Below are 19705 nucleotides of genomic sequence, written 5' to 3'. Positions count from 1 at the left end.
TCATTATGAATTATTTCCCAGTACTCTTTTACCCTTTTACAGGTCCACCTGACCACTGGGAATGCTGACTGGGGCTGCTGGGACTTGTATTCCAGGAATAATGATAATTATAATATAATTTATTATTTATACCCCGTCCATCTGACTGGGTTTCCCCAGCCACTCTGAGCAGCTCCCAACAGAATATTAAAAACACAATAAAACATCAAGCATAGCTGGAGAGAGCCGCAAGTCCCCAGCCCTGCCTTAAATAAATCTATACATCCATCTATACCTCTCAGCACATTCAGAACTGCTGTGGGGCTGGACATGAGATTAGAATATTCTCCCCAAAACCCAGTAGTTCTGTTAGTTCAGGGTTGCTGCTTTTTCATGTCAGAGGATCCAGGCCTAGTGTCTCTCGCCTACAGTAGGAACATAAACTGTCTTATACCAGGTCATACTATTTGCCTGGTCTCCATTGTCTAACTGGCAGAGTCTCAAGCAGACGTCTTTGCCATCACATCAGTATCTGAGTTCCTTAACTGGAGATGCAGGGATTGAACCTGGGACTGTTGGCTGATAAAGCAAGTCTTCTTCTTAGCTGCAGTAATGCCATTGGAGCAGATGTTTGGGGCTGAGGTCCAGTGGCCCACCTCCACCAAGCACAGCAGGGCTGGTTTTCCACAATTTGAAGTGGGGAGTAAAATATGTTATAATCTAAAGAAGAGTTCCCATAGCATCATTAAGCCCAGAATCCAAAATGAACTACCACTGCTGAGTTATAACATCTGCATTTAAATATGTACACCACTCATTGGACACTATTAAGATCATAGGTAGCTGTATAATTTTCACAAATAGAATGCATTCCTGTATGTTATTTTCACTAACATGTGCATTTTTATGGATACTTTGCATGCATTTTTATCCACATTTGACTGGAGAACTGCACTAAAACATTCGTAGAAATGGGGATTTTGAAAGATGACTGTTTCAGCCTGCAAATGGTTTCAGAAAGTGCAAAGTGAATCGAATTTCTCCCCCATTGCTATTGACCATTTTTGGCTGGTTCTGTATGTGCTCCTTTCAGCCTGTGGCAAACCCCAGGTTTCAAATACACGAGAGGAAAGAACAGATACAAGGAGATCGTCCAATGTTTGCACTTGGCCTGCTGTGTCAGATGAACCAAGCAGCACAGCAAATGGCTGAGAGCTTTCCATAGATATAAAAACAGAAGGTGGATCTTGGTGTTTTAGCAAAGGAGACAAGAAGTCTGCTGATTGAGGCTGCCATAACAGCAGACAGAAAAACAGAGGAAGAACAAGCACAGAGGGTAGCAAAAGATCAGGAACTTTGCCATGAAGAGCAACAGTTGTTGAACAATAGAGTAAACTCTCTTCTAGTGATTATTGGAAGAAACTCCAAATAACATGAATGAGCAGCTGAGGAATGTGAAAGAAGCCCCATGGTCAGTATGATCAGAAATGACAAAAATTCAGCAACAGTCCATTGCCAAACGAGAGAATATTGCCAAGAGAAGCAAAGAATTATGGGAAATGTGCTGACACCCTGGTTTTCAGGCATGATGGCTGAAGGACAAGTACAACCTGAGAAACAAGGATGAAAAAAGAGCCCTGCTGCATTAGACCAAAGGCTTGTCCAGTTTAGCATCACACTGACCAACCAGGTGCCCATGGGAATCCTCTAAGCAGGACCATAATGACCCATTCCTGCTGTTGATTCCCAACAATTGTATCATTTGAGTATATAACACCAACACTGGCTGCCAGTTAGTTGGTTTTGACCTATAAAGCCTTAAATGGCTCAGGACCGCAATACCTCGAGAACCACCTCTCTCCATATGAACCAACCTGGACCCTGCAACCATCATCTGAGGCCCTTCTTCGTGTGCCCCTTCCACTATAGGTCTGGAGGGTGGCAACAGAAGAACAGGGATGCCACTGGTCTCTCTTCCAGCATCTGCAATGCATGGTTGTAACTTAACAGCATCCCTGGCAGCAGGGTAGCCAACAACCTTCTTAAAGAAAACTCCAGGCAAGGAGAGCCCAACATCTCCCAGAGCAATCTGCTCCATCATCAACAGCCCTTACCATTAGAAAGTTTCTCTGAATGATTATAATGGCATTTTAGATAAATAATAATAAATACACATCTTGTGTTTGGAATATTTAAAGATATGGCACCTTGAGATATCTATTTGTTGCTGTTTTAACTGTACGCATTTAAAAAATCAAGAGTATCCCATTGTGTTTATCCAAAGAACCGTGCATTCAATTTGCGTCACTGCATCTATCAGAAGTAGAAGCCCTTCTTTTGTCCACAGCTACTGTTTTTATGCTTGACGAGTCTAAATCAAGCTCACATTGGCAATACGGAAGATCATTTCTCACACCTGTGTTTTAAAGCCAGGGGACGATCATATGACAAATCCTATCACGGACTATTCTGAATGAAGATGTTTTAATAGGCCAGCTATTTAGAACCTGCTATTTCTGTTTAACCAGCATCACCTCATTCTGGCTTAACGACCATGAATGAGGAGACGCTCCCAGGGGCCAAGCAGTCGCATGTTGTGGCGCGATAAGTCATTAAAGACCCACTGACGCCCCACGGGCTGGAGAATTTGGAAAGCCAGCCTGTGTAAAGACACTGCCACTTTTGCTATGCAAGAATCATTTCTTATGGTGTTCAGGCAAATCTATATCCATGTGCAAGGACACCTACATTTTGCAATGTTTCCGCTTGTCAAATATCCATGTATGGTACTATTTGTGGTTTCAAAATAACAATAAAATCCAACATTTATATACTGTTTTATGGAGACCTGAGAGTGTTTCAGATAGAAGAGTTCTTCCAAAGATCTTAAAAGCCCACCCTGCAGTAACTCAGAGCAGGGCTTTTAGTGTGGCTGCTCCTGTTCTGTGGAACAATTTCCCTGTCAAAATATGGCAGGTGTCCACTATCTGCACTTTCAAAGGAGCCTTGGTGTCCACCATATAGTAGCCATCCTTAGTGAAGCCCCGCCTCATTTTATTCTACATACTCACTCCTTCTGGCATCTGATCATCTCAGCTGCCATAACAAAGTATGAAGTTTGTTTTCTGAATACACACCCTCTCAGAGCCAGGGGTCAAGCTCCTCACAGCAAAGCAAAGACAAGGAAACTCTCCAAATGTCTTGTCACTGATATGCAGTAAAATAATAATGCTTTGTACTCAATGGGGAAAAGTAATGTTAAAACACCATGGAGATCAAATAGCATTTTTAAGAAATTCCATGAAAGGGAAGGAAGGCTAAAATAAAGAACATTGGGACTGAAAGAGCACCAACGGACCTTTTGCAACTTGGTAAAATGCACTTCCATGAATTGGGGGAAAACCATGACAAGTGGGGCACCGTCCAAGCAACCTCCGCTGACCCCCAGCCAGACCCCAGCTGTCTGCCTTATGACATACTTCCAGTCCAGGGAAGGAACTGCCTGTCAGCTCCCTCCTCCTCCTTAGTGTCAGTCAGTAGTGCAGTGGCAAATTCAGAAGTGCAGAGTCTCTTCATGACAGTCATAGGCGCGATCCTCACAGCCCCACCTGCTCACGACACACCTGTCTTGAAACTGTAATAAAGGAGAATTTCTAAAAGATGGTTTGTCAATGAAACAAACCAATTCATGTAAGAGAGAGCAAGAGATTAAAAAATGAAGACCTTGGTCGGCTATGCACCTGCCAGAAAATGACCATGTTTGCACAGAAGTGGAAGGCCACCCAAAATGGACTGTTTTTGTAATCATGTGTGTTTGTAAGCAATCCTAAATACTTATGTTTCTGTTACAGATAGGTAGCCGTGTTGGTCTGCCATAGTCAAAATAAAAAAATTCCTTCCAGTAGCACCTTAAAGACCAACTAAGTTAGTTCTTGGTATGAGCTTTCGTGTGCATGCACACTTCTTCAGATACACTTATGTTTCTGTGTTATTAATCAATGGGGAACTGTGGGGCACAGGACCTTGGCACGCAACTAGCAGTGATGAAATGGTACATCTATATATTGTAGATACAACATGCCATTGCTTGTCAGCTATAAAGTCCTGTCAAATATGGTTATTAACAGTGCCATCATATGTCTATTTTAACCTAACTCTCATTGACTTCAGTGGTACTTATTCCCAGGCAGGTGAGTATGGGATTGCACCACCTATTGTGTAAAAGAAAGACATCAGATTGTTGTCGTATTTTCCACCAAATATTGGAGCACTCAGAGAACTTCTGAAAAATTTAACATTAAAATTTGCAGAGGAACATTTTGGAGGAGAATTCTTGGCAGCTCTAGTCCTAAGTGGCCTGGGACATATAACATTACCTGCATTCCACAGAATGGTACTTGGCTTTGCATGATCTGTCAAACTTCAGATCTGTCAAACTCCAACCATTGGCTTAGGATGAGAAGAGTATGAAAATGGTGCCATGAATAACAGATTATCTCATCTTTTGTTTAGGGTCTACTGCTTGGCTCATCTGTCTGGATCTAGGGTGCTCTCCTGAACAGCCTAAATTATCTTTCTGCTTCCTTGATTCAAATGCCATTAAAACTCTTCCATGAGGCCAGAAACAAATCACCACTTTTGTATTACAGCGGCCTTGTAATTAACCACTAGCCTGGTAGCCGCAGGTGACAAGGAATTCCATGTAGGTGAATAAGTGTGCTGGCAGAGAAGGGACAGATTGCAAGCAGGCTACCAGAGGAGAGAAACCCACTCCTTCCCTCCCAGCATAGAAATGTAGGAAGAGCAATGCTTTTAGTGCCTTCTATGCTAGTTCCAAGTACTTTTTTAAAGGCTAGTAATTTCTGAGAGCTTGTTTGCAAAGCATTTCAGTAGCAGTCCAGACAACGATCGTTCTGGAGATTGGGTGCTTAGTCCATGCAGACATTGGTTTTGACATTAATAACCTATGTTATTAGAACTGATTATTAAGAAAAGAATGGATTATCCTCCCAGTGAGGCTGAGATACATCTTAAACTGAGAGACAGTGACTAGCTTCAGATTACCAAGCGAGTGTCACAAATGGGCAGGATTGAGTATGCGCGTGTCCCCATTCCATTGCACCACAAAATCCAATGTTCTCTTACATCACAAACTGGCCATCCGGAATGCCTCAACCTCAGGTATTTCCCCTATGAGGAAAGGTGGCAGCACTTGACTTTTTAGTTGCAGTGGTTCTCAACATGTGGGTCCCCAGATTTTGTTGGACTACAACTCCCATCATCCCTGAGCTCTGGCCTTGCTAGCTAGGGGTGATGGGAGTTGTAGTTCAACAACATCTGGGGACCCACAGGTTGAGAAAGGCTGGATGTTGGAAGATTCAGCACAAAAGAAGGTACTTTCTCACACTGCACAAAGTTAAACTATGGAACTCACTTCCAAAGGAGGCGGTAATGGTTCAGCATTAGCTGTGCATCTATTCTAATCAGCTCCCCCATTTTAACCTGGGTTTAAGACATTAGGGTGCCGTTGGGACCCACAGGTTGAGAAAGGCTGGTTTAGAGGAAAGCCAAGTAAGTTTACAAACTGAAGTTTGTAAAACAAAGCACGGCATAGAGAAAATGGATTGAGAAAAGTCTTCATCCTTCCCTCATAACGCTATAACTTGTAGACATCCAATAAAGATGAATGTTGGAAGATTCAGCACAAAAGAAGGTACTTTCTCACACTGCACATAGTTAAACTATGGAACTCACTTCCAAAGGAGGCAGTAATGGTTCAGCGTTACCTGTGCATCTATTCTAATCAGCTCCCCCATTTTAACCTGGGTTTAAAAACAGACTTTAGGGTGCCGCTGGAACCCTGAACCATGATTGAGGCTGATAAGAAAGAGGAAAGAATTCATGCCAGACTTGGAGATGGGAAGATGGCAGGGAGGGGGTAGCCCATAGCCCACTCCCAGACTTTTAATACCCAATCTGATTAATGCCCGAATTATGTCTGCACAAGACTATAGAGTTATATAATGTATTTTTCTCCATTGTCTGTGAGGATACTGGGTACTTGTGCTAGAGGTCTTTCCAGGAAACCAAATGCCATTTTTTGCATTACTGTGGTTGCATAACAGCTACTAATTAGACTGCCTATTATTTCAGTATTCAGTATTCATTGTTCGCTGTCTTGCTCTTAAAAGAGAGTAGGAAGTTTTTCAGCTAAAGTAAGGGTAAGGAACCTGTGACACCTCCATAAGTTGCTGGACTCCAGTTCCCATCAGCCCCAGCTAGCCTGGTCAATAATGAAAGCTGATGGGAGCTGGAGTCCAGGAACATCTGGAGAGGTTTCCCACCTCTGGACATTGTTAAACTGAGCACCACCACCTCTGCTTCCCCAAATTTCCCAATGGTGATGGAGGACTTAGCTATACAGCATTTTCAACATGAAGTAAACCTCCTGATTTAGCCTTAGTGATGACCCCAAAAAGGCTCTGTTCATTCACAGCCCATGTCCCTCAAAAATCCACTGCATTCAGGGTCTGTCTGGAGACAGACAATAGCTTTTTTCAGAGAGCTGAAAGTGGTACGACGGAGGCATCATTGGTCATAAGTGTGTGCACACTCATTTCTTTTGACTCATTCTTGCTTTCTCCAGTCACACAAATTGCCCTAATTTAAGACCCCCATTCCCTGAGACCTTTTCATAATATGCATAAATAGCCCTAAAAGTGTAAAGAATTATGTCAAATGTACAAGTATAATAATAATAATAATAATAATAATAATAATAATATCTTTATTGTCATTGCCCCCTCTCGGGGACAACGAAATTACTTTGCTGCTCCATCCACCCAGGTAGGGCACTCCACACAAAATCAAAACAACTATAAAAACACTAATTAAAACAATACAGTATAATACAGCAAGGAAGATTAGATGACTTTCAAAGTCCAGGCTTCCCATTCAGGGCCGAGATCGCTCTGGGGAAGAAGCTGTTCTTCAGACGGCTCGTTCTCGTCTTCATCATCCTGTATCTCCGTCCCGACGGCAAGAGCTCGAAGAGACAGTGACCAGGATGCGATGGATCTTTCACTACGTCCAGTGCCTTCCTATGGCACCTTGTGGCATAAATCTGCTCTAAGGTGGAGAGTGGGCAGCCAACAATGCTCTCTGCTGCCTTAACAACTCTGCACAACCCCAACCTGTCCCGGGTAGTACAGCTTCCATACCACACACATAAGCCATAAGTGAGCACGCTCTCAATGGCACAGTGATAGAAGGCAAGCAGCAGTTTCTGCGGAAGATGGTTTTTCCTTAGTATTCTCAAAAAGTACAGTCTCTGCTGCGCCTTCTTCACAAGCCCCCTTGTGTTGACACTCCAGGACAGATCCTCTTGTAATTCAATGCCCAAAAATCTGAACGTTGTTACCCTCTCCACACAGACCCCATCAATCAAAAGTGGCTGGACATTGCTCTTCTGTCTCCTGAAGTCCACCACAAGCTCCTTTGTCTTCCTTGTATTTATGAGCAAGTTGTTAGCTCTGCACCACTCTGTCAGCCGCTCCACCTCATCTCTATAGTCCGTTTCACCCTCCCTTTCAGAGATGAGCCCAATCACGGTTGTGTCATCTGCAAATTTGACAACCCTATTACTAGGGTGAGCAGCGACACAATCGTACGTGTAGAGAATATAAAGGAGCGGACTGAGTACGCATCCCTGTGGTGTTCCTGTGTTAGTCTTAAGCATACTAGAGGTATAAGGGCCCAACCGAACCCTCTGGGGGCGGTCTGACAAAAAGTCCATGAGCCGAGCTGCAGCTGACCAGGGCTAGGTGTTTTATAAAGGGTGGAATAGCTCTTACTCAACTTAGTTAAGCAACTTGGTGCCCTCCGGCTGTTGTTGGACCACAACTCCCATCAGGCCCTAGCCAGCATGGTTAATAGCCAGGGATAACGGGAATTGTGGGTCAAAGCGTCTGGAGGGCTCAGGACTGAACTAGGCTGCCATAAAGTGATTCTGCCTGACAAAGCTTTTTGTGCAATCAACATGCACTTTAAGTGATGGTGCAGCAATCACCCAAATCATGCATTCTAGCGAGACATCAACATATATTTTAAAAACTATTCCACTAATTTCCATTGCCCTTTGATATACTTCCTGCTCTCTTTCTGAACTCTGTAAAGGAATATTCCCCCAACTTCTGTGTGATGGTGGTATCGCAACAGCTACCCTGTGGGAGGGATTGTGATGAATTCCAAGCAAAAGTGCCAAGATCCCTATGGAGTTTGAGGCAGCAGCGGAAAGGCAACGATGTGGCAGAGGCAAATGGCAACTAGAACAGTAGCAACATTTGGCAGCTGTTTACAGTTATATTCAATTAGTCACTTTTAAACATTGTTGCAGTAGGAAGTCCTTTAAAGTGTGTGATGAGAATAAGCTGCCTGATTCTCCAGACTTTTTATACATCGCACACTGAATGTCTTAAGGTGCAGTTCTATGAATGGACACATAAGGAGTTCAATGAGACTTACTCCAAGGAAAGTGTTATAGGATTGCAGCCTTTAGTTTTTTTAAAAAAGAGAAGCTAAGTTTTAAAAAGAAAAACTGCATCAGGGTTGTAGATCAGTGGTAGAACATCTGCCTTGCATACACAAGGTCCCAAAATGTCATTTTGCCATCAAGGCAATGTTGGCATGGAGTGGTGTCACACGGCAAGGAACAAGAGGGTGGATTCTTTGGGACCAAGAGTCTTGATAACACGGCACCAGACTGCTTATTTATTTTTGCATTTATTTATTGCATTCATATCCCACCTTTCAGCATTTAATTCCTATAGAAACCCTGTAATGGTAGGCGAGGCTGAGAGGCAGTAAATGGACCACGATCATCTAGGGAGCTTCATGGCCTGAGTGCAGATTTGAACCCTGGTCTCCCAGGTCCTAGTCCAATACTAACCACTACACCACACCTGCTCAGACTATTCTGTCCATTTCAAATACTAATATTTGTCCTTCAGGGTTATGGAACCCTAATAGTTCACCAAGGTCCATCAGAGCAATAGTAGTTTATAGGATGAATGTTGGATACAAGCTTTGGAGCTCGTTGAGGTAGTTTTGTCCTTCCCGGCTGGTCATCTCCCTGGTGTAAACACCAAGCAGTTAGCATTCAGTTTCAAAGTATCTCCCTTCTTCAATCAATGCATGCAAAACAGTGTATGGAAATCCAAAAGTGCTTTCAAACAACCTGGGCAGAAACTCCCAGGTGATGGTTAGAGTCTTTATTTAATTTTCTCTTCCCCACCCCTCCTCCAACTTAGCCCTAGGGCTTGTTGCAATGCCTCCGGCCTCCGGCCATGTGCAACACAAGCCACTGATTTATGCACCATCTGCGATTAGGGGCGGCGCTTCCTGGACATGGGCGAGGCTTTGCAAATAAGTTTATTGCTGGGCTTTCCCCATTTGTGCAACTTTATTGATCCATCCCATCTACCTGTGTATCCCCCCCCCCCTCAAGCAGAGAACAATAAGATATTGAAGAGGCGACAGGAGAGAGGCATATCTTCGGTGGCAGCAAGCGATGGCAGCAGCCGTCTCCGTCGACCTGCCCCTTTAGCCATGAATGATGCGAGCGCTCTGGAATCGGGGACAGGGCTGCCTGCGGCGGGAGGGGGAGACCGGCTGCCCAACGCCCCTCGGGCGGCTTGCACCAAAGTGCGGCGTTGGGTTACATCAGCAAAGCAAATGCGAGCCCAAGACGCCGGGCCAACTTCAGAAGCCTCCTTCGCGCGGCTGGCCATGGAATACGCACGATATGTCGAGCCGCTGACTTCAGCCAAGAGCTATTCGCTGGATCCCCTGGTGTTGTTTGATGCTGGACGGGGCGCGCGGGGGAGGCGGGGGAGCGCCAGCAAGAGAAAGGAGAAGCGCTCGCTTGTGTGTGTGTGTGAGTGTGTTTAGGTCCGCGGGCGAATCAGAGGCGGCGATGGGGGCCGCGTCACCGAGCGCCAAGCCTATAAAGGCATCTCGCGGGCCGTCTCCCCCTGGCAAAGAGAGCTCTCGGCGTGCGCTTGGGACGGCTCGAGCGCGCCCTCCTCTGCCCCCTGGCGTGCGAGCGGAGCTAGACCTCCGGCGGCAGGAGAGCCTTTCTTCTTCTCTCGCTTGCCCCCTCCACGTCGATTCCAGAGGATCTTACAGTGACCTGGTGGTGGTGCTTGGTGGTGTTGGAAGAGGAGGACGCGAGGGGAGGGCGGGAAAGACTCGGCGTCTGGATTTTGCACGAGCCTCTGGTGGCGCAGCGCATCATTCCACATGGATCTATTTGCCAAGCTTTGACTTGCCCTCGGGGAGGACGCAGCTTTGCTGGCTTCTGAGTCCCCTTTCTCCCCGCCCAGCCTTCCTCGGACCCTCCACTCCCGGGGCCCTTGTCTCCCTTGGGTGCGCCCCGCCCTCTCCCCTCCCCACCTCTTCTCCCTGGAGCAGCCGGCGTGGCCGGGGCCCCCCGATGTCTTCACTGGACTCCCCGCCGCTGTGGGTGGGGTGTCTCTCTCCGGCGTCCGGCCAGCGGCTTCTTCTTCTTCTTCTCCTTCTGAACTGTAGGCTCCAGGGCCAGTTGCGACTGACAGGCGGCGCGCCCCGCGGACAGGCGAGTTTCTCGCGCCGTCTACCTTGAAGCTTTGGATCGGGCGCAGCGCAAGGCGTGGGGAAGGCGCGGCGCCCCCCGGCTGCACCTGCGGGGCTGCGGCGGGGGGAGGGCGCGGGGCGGCGGCGGCGGCAACAGCTCCCTCCCCCGCCTGGATTGCGAGCAAGGCTCTTCTCCCCACCCCAGCCCATATCGCCCACCCACTTCGAGGATCTCCGCGCCCCGGGCTCCACATGCATCTCTGAGCCGGAGAGCCGTGGATCCCGGGCGTTCATGTCACCCTTGGGTCGGAAGAGACCAGATCCGAGGTAAGCAGGGGGAGGGCTCTCCGGGGAAACAGCCCCTCTGGGCTGGGGAGCTCAGGGAGTTGCGCAGCGATGGTCTGGCTGGTTGAGGGGCCTGGGATGGGGGCGGGGAGAGACTCGCCTGCTCCGAGGACAGGAGTTTGGGGGCGGCTTCTCCCCACCTCCCCCACCTTGAGAACTCCGCCCTGGTTATTCTGGATCCGCCGCAATCCAGGGGTCTAAACCAGCAGAGTCGGGTGGTAACATTTCAAGAGCGCCAATAGCGAGGGCCCTCTAACAAAAAGGGAGGGGAAACTTGCAAGAGTTAAAAGTGGTATTTTTTAATAATTATTTTCTTGGAGAGTGGGTTGTTTCTGTCTCCATCCCGCCATCTCGCGTTGGTTAAGTGGGCTCCTTTGCCTGTCGGGGGGGGCGTTTGGGAAATCCCCAGGGAGGTCTTATGGCACCAGCTCGTTTTAGAAGTATAGACTCATCCTCTGGTCATTTCAAGCGGGTTAGTTTAACTTCACTGTTGAACTTCTAAAAATAAAAACAAAAATAGTGAAGGTGATGAGCGCATTCCAAATAACTGTTTGGCAGTCGTTAGGTAGTTACGTCGGGCCGAAGTTGAGAGAAAGCCTTGTGGGATCTGGACAGAACTGGGGTCCTGCCCCATAGCTCTCCACTGGTGCGCCTCTGGCAGCCAGACGCAACGGTTGCTTAGATTTCTGGAGAATGCGCTTCTTTGCTATATAAGGCCACTCGCAACACCACCCCAGATCCAAATCAGTATGGCCGAGGTTATCTGAACCCGGATCCTATGTCTATTTATTCAGAAGGTCCCACTGTCTTCAATGGGGCTTACTCCCAGGTAAGTGTGCAATTACAATAGCTCCCCGCCCTGCAGCTCTAAATATTTTGCCGTCGGCCTGCGCACCTGAAAAGACGCTTCCTCTGGAGAGCTTCAAATGTGGAGGAATTAAATTTGTCTCGTTATTTCCCCTTGGACCAAGGCGATATATATGGCTCTACCTCTCCCGCTTTAGTCTAACAACATTAGACTAGACATCAGATTAGACTGAGAGACCGTTACCGGCCAAAGGGTCGCCTGGTGAGAGTTTCAAGTTGAGGGGGAGGGGGTTGGAACACTTGTCTCTCAGATCCTCCCTGTTATGCCAAGGTTTTCCTCAGCTTCAAGAGTGAAGGGCGACATTTTTTGCATCCTTGAATAACAGTGCAAGCCAAGACATGTTTACTCAGAAGTAGGACCCGCTGAGTTCAGTGGGACGTACTCCCAGGGAAATCGTTCTAGGTTTTCAGCCAGGTTCGTCCATCCTTGGTGTCCCTGAAAAAAATCTCTCTGCTTTCGCTAGGGTGTAAGGAGCTTAAGGTGCCCCTGGGGGAACTGATCCTGGAGATGCGTAAAATAAGACTTTTTCAGTGCGGTGTGTCCGCGCTGAACGGGAGGGCTGCGGGAAGGCGAGTCAAGGGACCGTGCGCTCCACAAGGCTTTTAAATCGCAAACCAGCTTAGTGCCACGAAAACCCTCAAGACGGCTAGAAGCTTAAGCGGTCGCCTAAACTTTTCCCTGGCTGTCAGCTCCGCCGTCTCACCGTGGATTGTCCTTTCCTTTAAACTAGCAGCCTCCGACTAGAGTCCGCCGATCGTGTGGGAAAAGGAAACCAAAGCGCATGGAAAGAAAGAAAAAGTGCGCTGGACGGGTTTTCCCCAGGCGTGAGCTGGGCACCTCTTGTGTGAATCCAGAACCGAGCTTCCTCCCATAATCGCCTCTCTCCAGAGGCCCAGAGTTTCCCGATCCTGCTCGTGCTGGGACGGCAACGCCAGCCCCGCCGAGCCAGCGCCTCTTCTTGCGCCTTGAAACGTGTCCGAAGCAGCGCTTATCCGACGGCGACGCGCGCTTCGATCGCCCTCTTCTCCTCCCACTGGAAATAGGGAATACGCCCAGCACCGCCGCCTTGCATCGAGGCAGGGACTCGCTCACCTTTCCCCTCCGAGGAGAAATCCTCGGCAAAGGTCGGGAATGCTCTGGGAGCGTCGCGATCCCAAGGGAAAGCGAGCTTGGGTTGCAATTGCCCGAGCCACCTTATTTCCCTAAAGATTTCCGTGGGGTTCGTAGGGGATCAGGAGCCGCCACCAAGCGACGCAGAGGCAACATATTTTGGAGAGGTGCGTGAGAGGTGTGGATCTAGTTAATGCATATTCAAAGTTGTTGGGCACAGGTGATTAGCACCCTAGAGCAGGAGAGGGTAGGAAATGCCCAGAGAAGGAGCCCCAAACTGGGCTCCATCCTGCATCAGAATCTTTCCCTAATCCCATCCAGGGATGTTTTCGATTTTTCGGGCCAGTGACAGGTGGGAGGGGTCTATTGCCATTTGACTTGGAATGGGGAGAGTTATAAGATGCTTGGGCATGTTACCCCAGAATTCAAGAGTAGTAACTCTTTGTTGGGGGTATATATGCATAAAATCACCAAAACAAAGGTCGAGTCGCATCTTAAAGACCAATAATAATATATTTACATAAATAAGGCAGACACTTTCATGGACTACACATGGCCAGGTGCATTGGATGAAAGCTATTTATCTGTCATAAATAAAATGAGTTGGTCTTTAAGGTACCACAATACTTTTTTAAATTCTCTGCCTTCGCCCTGCAACAGACTCTCGGTGCTACCTCACTGGGAAATGCGTAAGACCGCAGCATGCTAGCCTAACCAAGAGGTAGGCTGAAAATAAGAGCCATTCCCACAGATAGGCTTTTGTGAGAAAATCGCGTGCAATTTGTTTATATAGATTTAACCTGCTTGGTGTATCGAGTCCGGAATTGGTCAAAGGCATCTCTCTCCCTCTCTTTGCCCTGTTAAGAGATTTGCATGTGCAAAAGAGTATTGTAATAATTTGATTAGGCTTGGGGTTTTTTAAGTGGTTTCCATGGCGATGAGGCAGCTTGGCTTCCCAAAGTTATACAATGGGGGGGGGGGGACAGGGACATCCCTCCAAAAATATTGAGGAAAGGGGAGGGGCCAGATGCTGCAAACCCAGCAAAGCCAAAGTAGGTGTGGACTGCCCTCTAGTGACAGGTTTGAAATGATAATTTCACCTGAGCACTAACCGAAGCAGGACTGCACAACTTGTGGTCCACAAAGTGTGTGGCGGCCCATCAGGAATGTGGTCAAGTTCTGGTGTTTGCTGCTTGTCTGAGGCTGCGAGAACAGGGGAGATGTCAAGCACATAGGAGGTTGAGAGCCAATGTGGTGTAGCAATTAGAGTGTCTTGCTTAGGACCTGGGAGATCTGAGTTCGATTCCCCACTCTGCCATGATACTCACTGGGTGACCTTGGGCCAGTCACACCTCCCAGACCAACTTACCTCTCAAGGTCATTGCAGAGAATCAAACGAGGAGAGGGAGAATCATGTGCATCGCTTTTAGCTCCTTGGAGGAAAAGGTGGAATATAAGTGCAATTAAAAAAGAATAGCTGCGTTTGGTTTGGTTACAAGGCCTGCCTGGAGAGTTACTGAGGTATACATGAGGTATGGTGGCACACCATAAAAGCAGGGGGTGGACACTGAAAGCATGAACTGGTGTCTGAATAGTGCATTAAGACCTTTTTTTAAGTGTTGGCCCTAGCTGGAAGGGGTGAATGGAAGTGCCCTAGGGCTCCACTTCAGGGAGCAAAAAGTCCTGCTTGGGTCCAAGGGCTGCCTTCCTTTGAAGTGCATCTCTGTGGCTCAGCCATGGGATATGAAAGGATGGCAAAGGAGGACAGCAGCTCTGAGCCTGTACAGAACGCTTTCCCCTCATCACCCACCAACCACAACCAGCCCTTGCAACACCTTGGCTGGAAAGCTATGGGATTGGATGAGGAAGCAGATTTCCTGGCAGGTATTCTGAACCAGAGCAGAACTTTTAGAAACTGTAGATTGCCAAGGCAAGCCTTGAAGGGAGCTTTTTGCAGTGTTTTTGCATGCTTAACTACCTCATTGCAAATAGGAATATATACACTGGACAACTGATGAATGCCCTTGTTTGCAATGGTCTATGGCTACAAGCAGTAAATACGCACTGGATTTGAGTGCCCTAGTTTTAGTAGTTTACATGTGCGATCTCTCCTTCACTTTATTTTGAGAGCCCTGTGTTACTCTTTAAAGCTTGCTTTTAAAAAAAAATGAATGAAAATGAAACATTTTCCCCAAATGTTTACCACATTTACAACAACATTAAGAAACAACCTATTAACTGCAGTAATAAATAAAGTAGGATCACAATGGAAAATTTAGCTAAATCACCCTATAATGCGTGTATAAGTGTGGCACTCCCAAATCAGCTCAGCTTCTGTTACTGTATAGAATTCTATCACACAGACAAGCTGTCTTGTCTTGGTGAATAAATTTGCCTAGTAGTCATTGCCAGGCCTTAAGTTCTTTAGGCATTGTAGCTATTGGCCAAAGTTGAAACAGATAGGGGAACTTTGGAAGGACCACAATGTGGTCAGGCCAAGAAAGGTGTAGCTCCTCCCAAGACTTCAATTCCTGTCTGATTTATGTTAGCAGAAGTGCAAAATTTGCCCTCTTTGAGGAATGCAGGTTTTTAGTACCAAATACTTAAGTTTCAGAACAACTTTTAAAAACCAGTAATGTACTTTGTATTAGCCTGAGATTGCAATGGAGTACCTAAACACATAATTTCAGATTTAGGCTCATTTATTTGCAGTCTTGTAACCTCACCATAGTACCTCTGTTCCTTTGCAAGCCCAGGTGTTGCAGTTTCTGGTTTAGATAACATAAGGGCGATGTCATCGATGAAAAAGCTGATAGTATGCAATCTCCCATTTATTGTTACACCCACTATTTTCGCATTGTTTCTAACAGACATTGCTAGTGGCTTGATAGAGAGAACAAAGAAAAGTGGTGATAAAGGGCAACCCTGTTTTGCTCCACACTATTAAGAAGAGGTTGGAGTCAAGACCATCCATTCATACTGTGGTAAAGGAGTGTTCTTATAAAGCAAAGATTGAGCTTATGAAACACAAGCCCATGTTGAGCTCTAAAGATTAACATCTTTAGAACTGAACATTTTTAGAAAGATGCATCTTTCATATTAGTGGCTGAAAGCAGACATTTTCAAGTGAACATCTTATTGTATTTTTAATATTTTATTGAAATAATAAATTATTATTATTTTATTATTAAAACACTAAAGAGCAATGTTTGAGCTTCCAAAAGGAGTTCAACTTAACCAATAGATTGTTCCATCCAAGGTCTATTCACAGCCTTGTCCTCTTGATGTGTACAGTGGTACCTCGGGTTAAGTACTTAATTCGTTCCGGAGGTCCGTTCTTAACCTGAAACTGTTCTTATCCTGAAGCACTGCTTTAGCTAATGAGGCCTCCCGCTGCCGCCGTGCCACCAGAGCCCGATTTCTGTTCTTATCCTGAAGCAAAGTTCTTAACCTGAAGCACTATTTCTGGGTTAGCGGAGTCTGTAACCTGAAGCGTATATAACCTGAAGCATATGTAACCCGAGGTACCACTGTATTTGTTTTAAGTGGCTCTTGGTTGTTACATTTCATGATCAGGGAAATAACTGGATAGCTTGTTTGCAAAAGAAGGTAAAAAGGGGGAGGTAAATATACTGGGGAAAATGGCACAGGGCACACATTCTCAGGAAGTTCTACTCTGCAAAACTGTGCCAGAGAGCATTGGTCAAATGTTAGACATGTCAGCATTTCATCAGTGGGCTCCACAGCAGGATTGGATTGGGTATCCTAACTATGCAAACTATTGAATAATGGGACCAGTTGTCCAGGAAAGCTGTGACATTGCATTCTATGGACATTTCAGGCTAAGCAATCCTGAACAATGCAAAGAACTAGCTTACCACTGAGCTTTCTCCTAAGTTTTCATTTCAGATGACCCGAGAGGTTGTCTTTCTAGAGCTGTAACCACAACCTGTTAAACAGGGGTGCTGGGGTTTAAACTATTGTATGCCCTTTTTCTTTTCCACAAAATTATCTAGAGCCAGCCTTCTTATTAGGCAAAGTCAGCCGGCAACCTCAGGTGGCAGACAGTGAGGGGCAGCAGCAAGGTGCTATCGGACAGGGTCCTGCAGGTGAACATAAACAGAATCTGCTGGATCAGGTCAATAATGACCCATTGAGTCCAGCATCCTGCTGTCTTGGTGGCCAACCAGATGGCCAAAAGCAGGACTTGAGCCCATCAGCACCACCCCTGCTTGTGATTCCCAGCAACTGACAGGTGCTAGTTCCCCTGCACTACAGTAGCTTAAGCTAGCCTGCTGCCTTTAGGTTCAGTGGAGGACTCTGCCTCATCACCAGTGCTGAACTCCCAGGTGGTCCACGTTCATCCATGGCATGGGAGACACCATTTTGACCTTCACCTGAAGTAGAGAGTTGTTTGGGACCTGCTCTGTTTAAGGGTTGAGATGCAGTGGATGAAATATAGGGGCTTATCCTAAGGCAGGCATGTGCAAAGTCTGTTTCAGGGGCCTAATCCAGCCTGCCGGTCCATTTAATCTGGCCCCCGTGGCAGTATATGTCCTGGGGTAAAATCCTAAAAAGCTCAACAACTTTGGGGCAAAATTGTAGAAAAAGTTCAACAACTTCAATCCTAAAAAAAACCCTCAACAACTTTGGGGTTAAATCCTAAAGAAAGCTCCACAACTTTGGGGTAAACTTCAATCCTAAAAAAAGTTCAACTTTGGTCGGCCCTCACACATGTTCACTTCATCAAATCTAGCCCTGTCCTAAGGCTTTTGCAAATAAGTATTTTGAATGGATCTATGTGGCTTCCCCTGCTTCACCAGGAGCCCTAGAACAGTGTTTCCCAACCTTTTTTGGGCAAAGGCACACTTGTTTCATGAAAAAAATCTCGAGGCACACCACCATTACAGCCCCGTGACGTCAGCGCGCAGCGTCACGCCAGGAGGGACATGAATTGCTAGCAAATTACATAATCACCTCCTTGAGGGCTGGCTCATCTTCTCCGAAGGCAGAACCCCATTAATTAACAGCACAGACTCACACCATAGCCAAGACGAGGGGGGAAAACCACAGTCATGCACATGTGGGGGCTAAATGAGGACGAAGACCGGGCAGAGAGCAGGGTTCAAATCACCCCACCTGGCCAGGACAATCCCTGGGTGCTCCCTTGGGCCACTCGCCTTACCCACCTCGCAGGGCTGTTGTTGCGAGGATAACACGGGGAGAACCACGTGCGCCCCCGGGAGCTCCTTGGAGGAGAAAGCGGGCGATGAATGCAATGCATGAAATATATGAGAGGCGACCAGGTTTTGCAGGTGAGGGGCCCCCGCCAGCCTCCGCTTCCAACACCCGGCGCAACGACGCCGAAGTTTCCCCCCGGGCTCGGCTCGGGGAGCAAAGCTGCTCCCCCCCGGCTCCCCTTAGCCCTCCCGGCTCTCTCTGCCGCCCACTGGGGACCCCCCTCACCTGCCAAGTCCGGAGCGCCGGTGGAAGTTGCATGCATGCATGCAGGGCGCCGCGTTGCCATTGCTTTGCACTGCATTCCATGCAACGCCTGCACGCATGCATTGCCTTGCACGCCCGCCAAGGGGTCTCCCCGCGGTCCGATGCGTCCCCTCCGGCGCGGATGCAGCATTGCAAAAATAAACCCACCCACCCCCGACGCAGCCCTACCTGGGGGGCAGCCTCCGCCGCTCCGCCTCCGCGGGGATCCCCGGGCTCCATCCTGCCGCCCGATCTCCGCGGGGGCGCAGGCAGGCTGCGCGGGGTCTGCGCAGAAGAGCCCCTGCCCGCCCGGCCGCCGCGCTCATTCCATGGCCGGGAGAAGAGCGCTTCAAACAAAACGCCCGGCCCGCTAGGCCACGCTGGGAAATGTAGTTTGTGCACCCCGCGCGGGCGCGGAGCCCAAGGGTGAGGGGACTACGGATCCCGGCAGCCCCCGCGCCGGGGACGGAGGGGGAGAGGCCGGGTGCAGGGATGGAGGGGCGGGTGGGCGAGCGAGTGAGTGGCAGCCGCCAAGCCTTGGCCGAGAGCCAGGAAGGGCCTCCCCGGAGGAGGAGGAGGAGGGAGGCGCAGAGCGGGAGGGAGGAGGGAGCCCCAGGGGTCATCTAGTGACGGCGCCCCAATCGAAAATTTGACTTTAAAAAAAAAATATCTTTCGAATTTTTTAATTTTTCCCGAGGCACACCAGGCAACATCTCACGGCACACTAGTGTGCCGCGGAACAGTGGTTGGGAAACACTGCCCTAGAAGACATGCTCTGTTATCAAGTGTTTTCCATTATAAAGGCGGATAGTCTAGCCGCAGGGGTCAGCAAACTTTTTCAGCAGGAAGCCGGTCCACTGTCCCTCAGACCTTGTGGGAGGCTGGACTGTATTTTGGAAAAAAAATATGAACTAATTCCTTTGCCCCACAAATAACTCAGAGGTGCTTTTTAAATAAAAGGACACATTCTACTCATGTAAAAACACCAGGCAGGCCCCACGAATAACCCAGAGAATCATGTTAAATAAAAGGGCACATTCTACTCTTGTAAAAACACACTGATTCCCGGACCATCCATGGGCCAGATTTAGAAGGCGAGTGGGACGGATCCAGCCCCCGGGCCTTAGTTTGCCTACCCATGGTCTAGTGTACCATGGTGATTTTAAGTATAAAGACCAAGAGAATAGTACTTGCTCTAGATCAAATACCATGAAATGCAAAAATGATCTTATGCATGCTATGTGAAGTGATGCTCCAAGTTATGTACTGCTGAGTAGATCCACCAATTTTTGCAATTTCTCATGTGAA

General features: G+C 47.6%; 1 protein-coding gene across 1 annotated transcript in view; it reads left to right on the top strand.

Annotated features, from left to right (window-relative positions):
- The first annotated feature begins 10658 nt into the window (after window positions 1–10658).
- Window positions 10659–19705, top strand: part of GDNF (glial cell derived neurotrophic factor) — a 33820-nt gene continuing 24773 nt past the window's right edge. The window contains exon 1 of the mRNA XM_082191303.1: window positions 10659–10917. The gene's annotated coding sequence lies outside the window, so the exon portion shown is untranslated. The remainder of the gene's footprint in view (window positions 10918–19705) is intronic.

This window comes from Podarcis vaucheri (assembly GCF_965113315.1).
Source record: "Podarcis vaucheri genome assembly, chromosome: 11".
Classification (NCBI taxonomy): Eukaryota; Metazoa; Chordata; class Lepidosauria; order Squamata; family Lacertidae; genus Podarcis; species Podarcis vaucheri.
The sequence above is the reverse complement of the archived record's forward strand: the minus strand, read 5'-3'. Positions and strand labels throughout refer to the sequence as shown.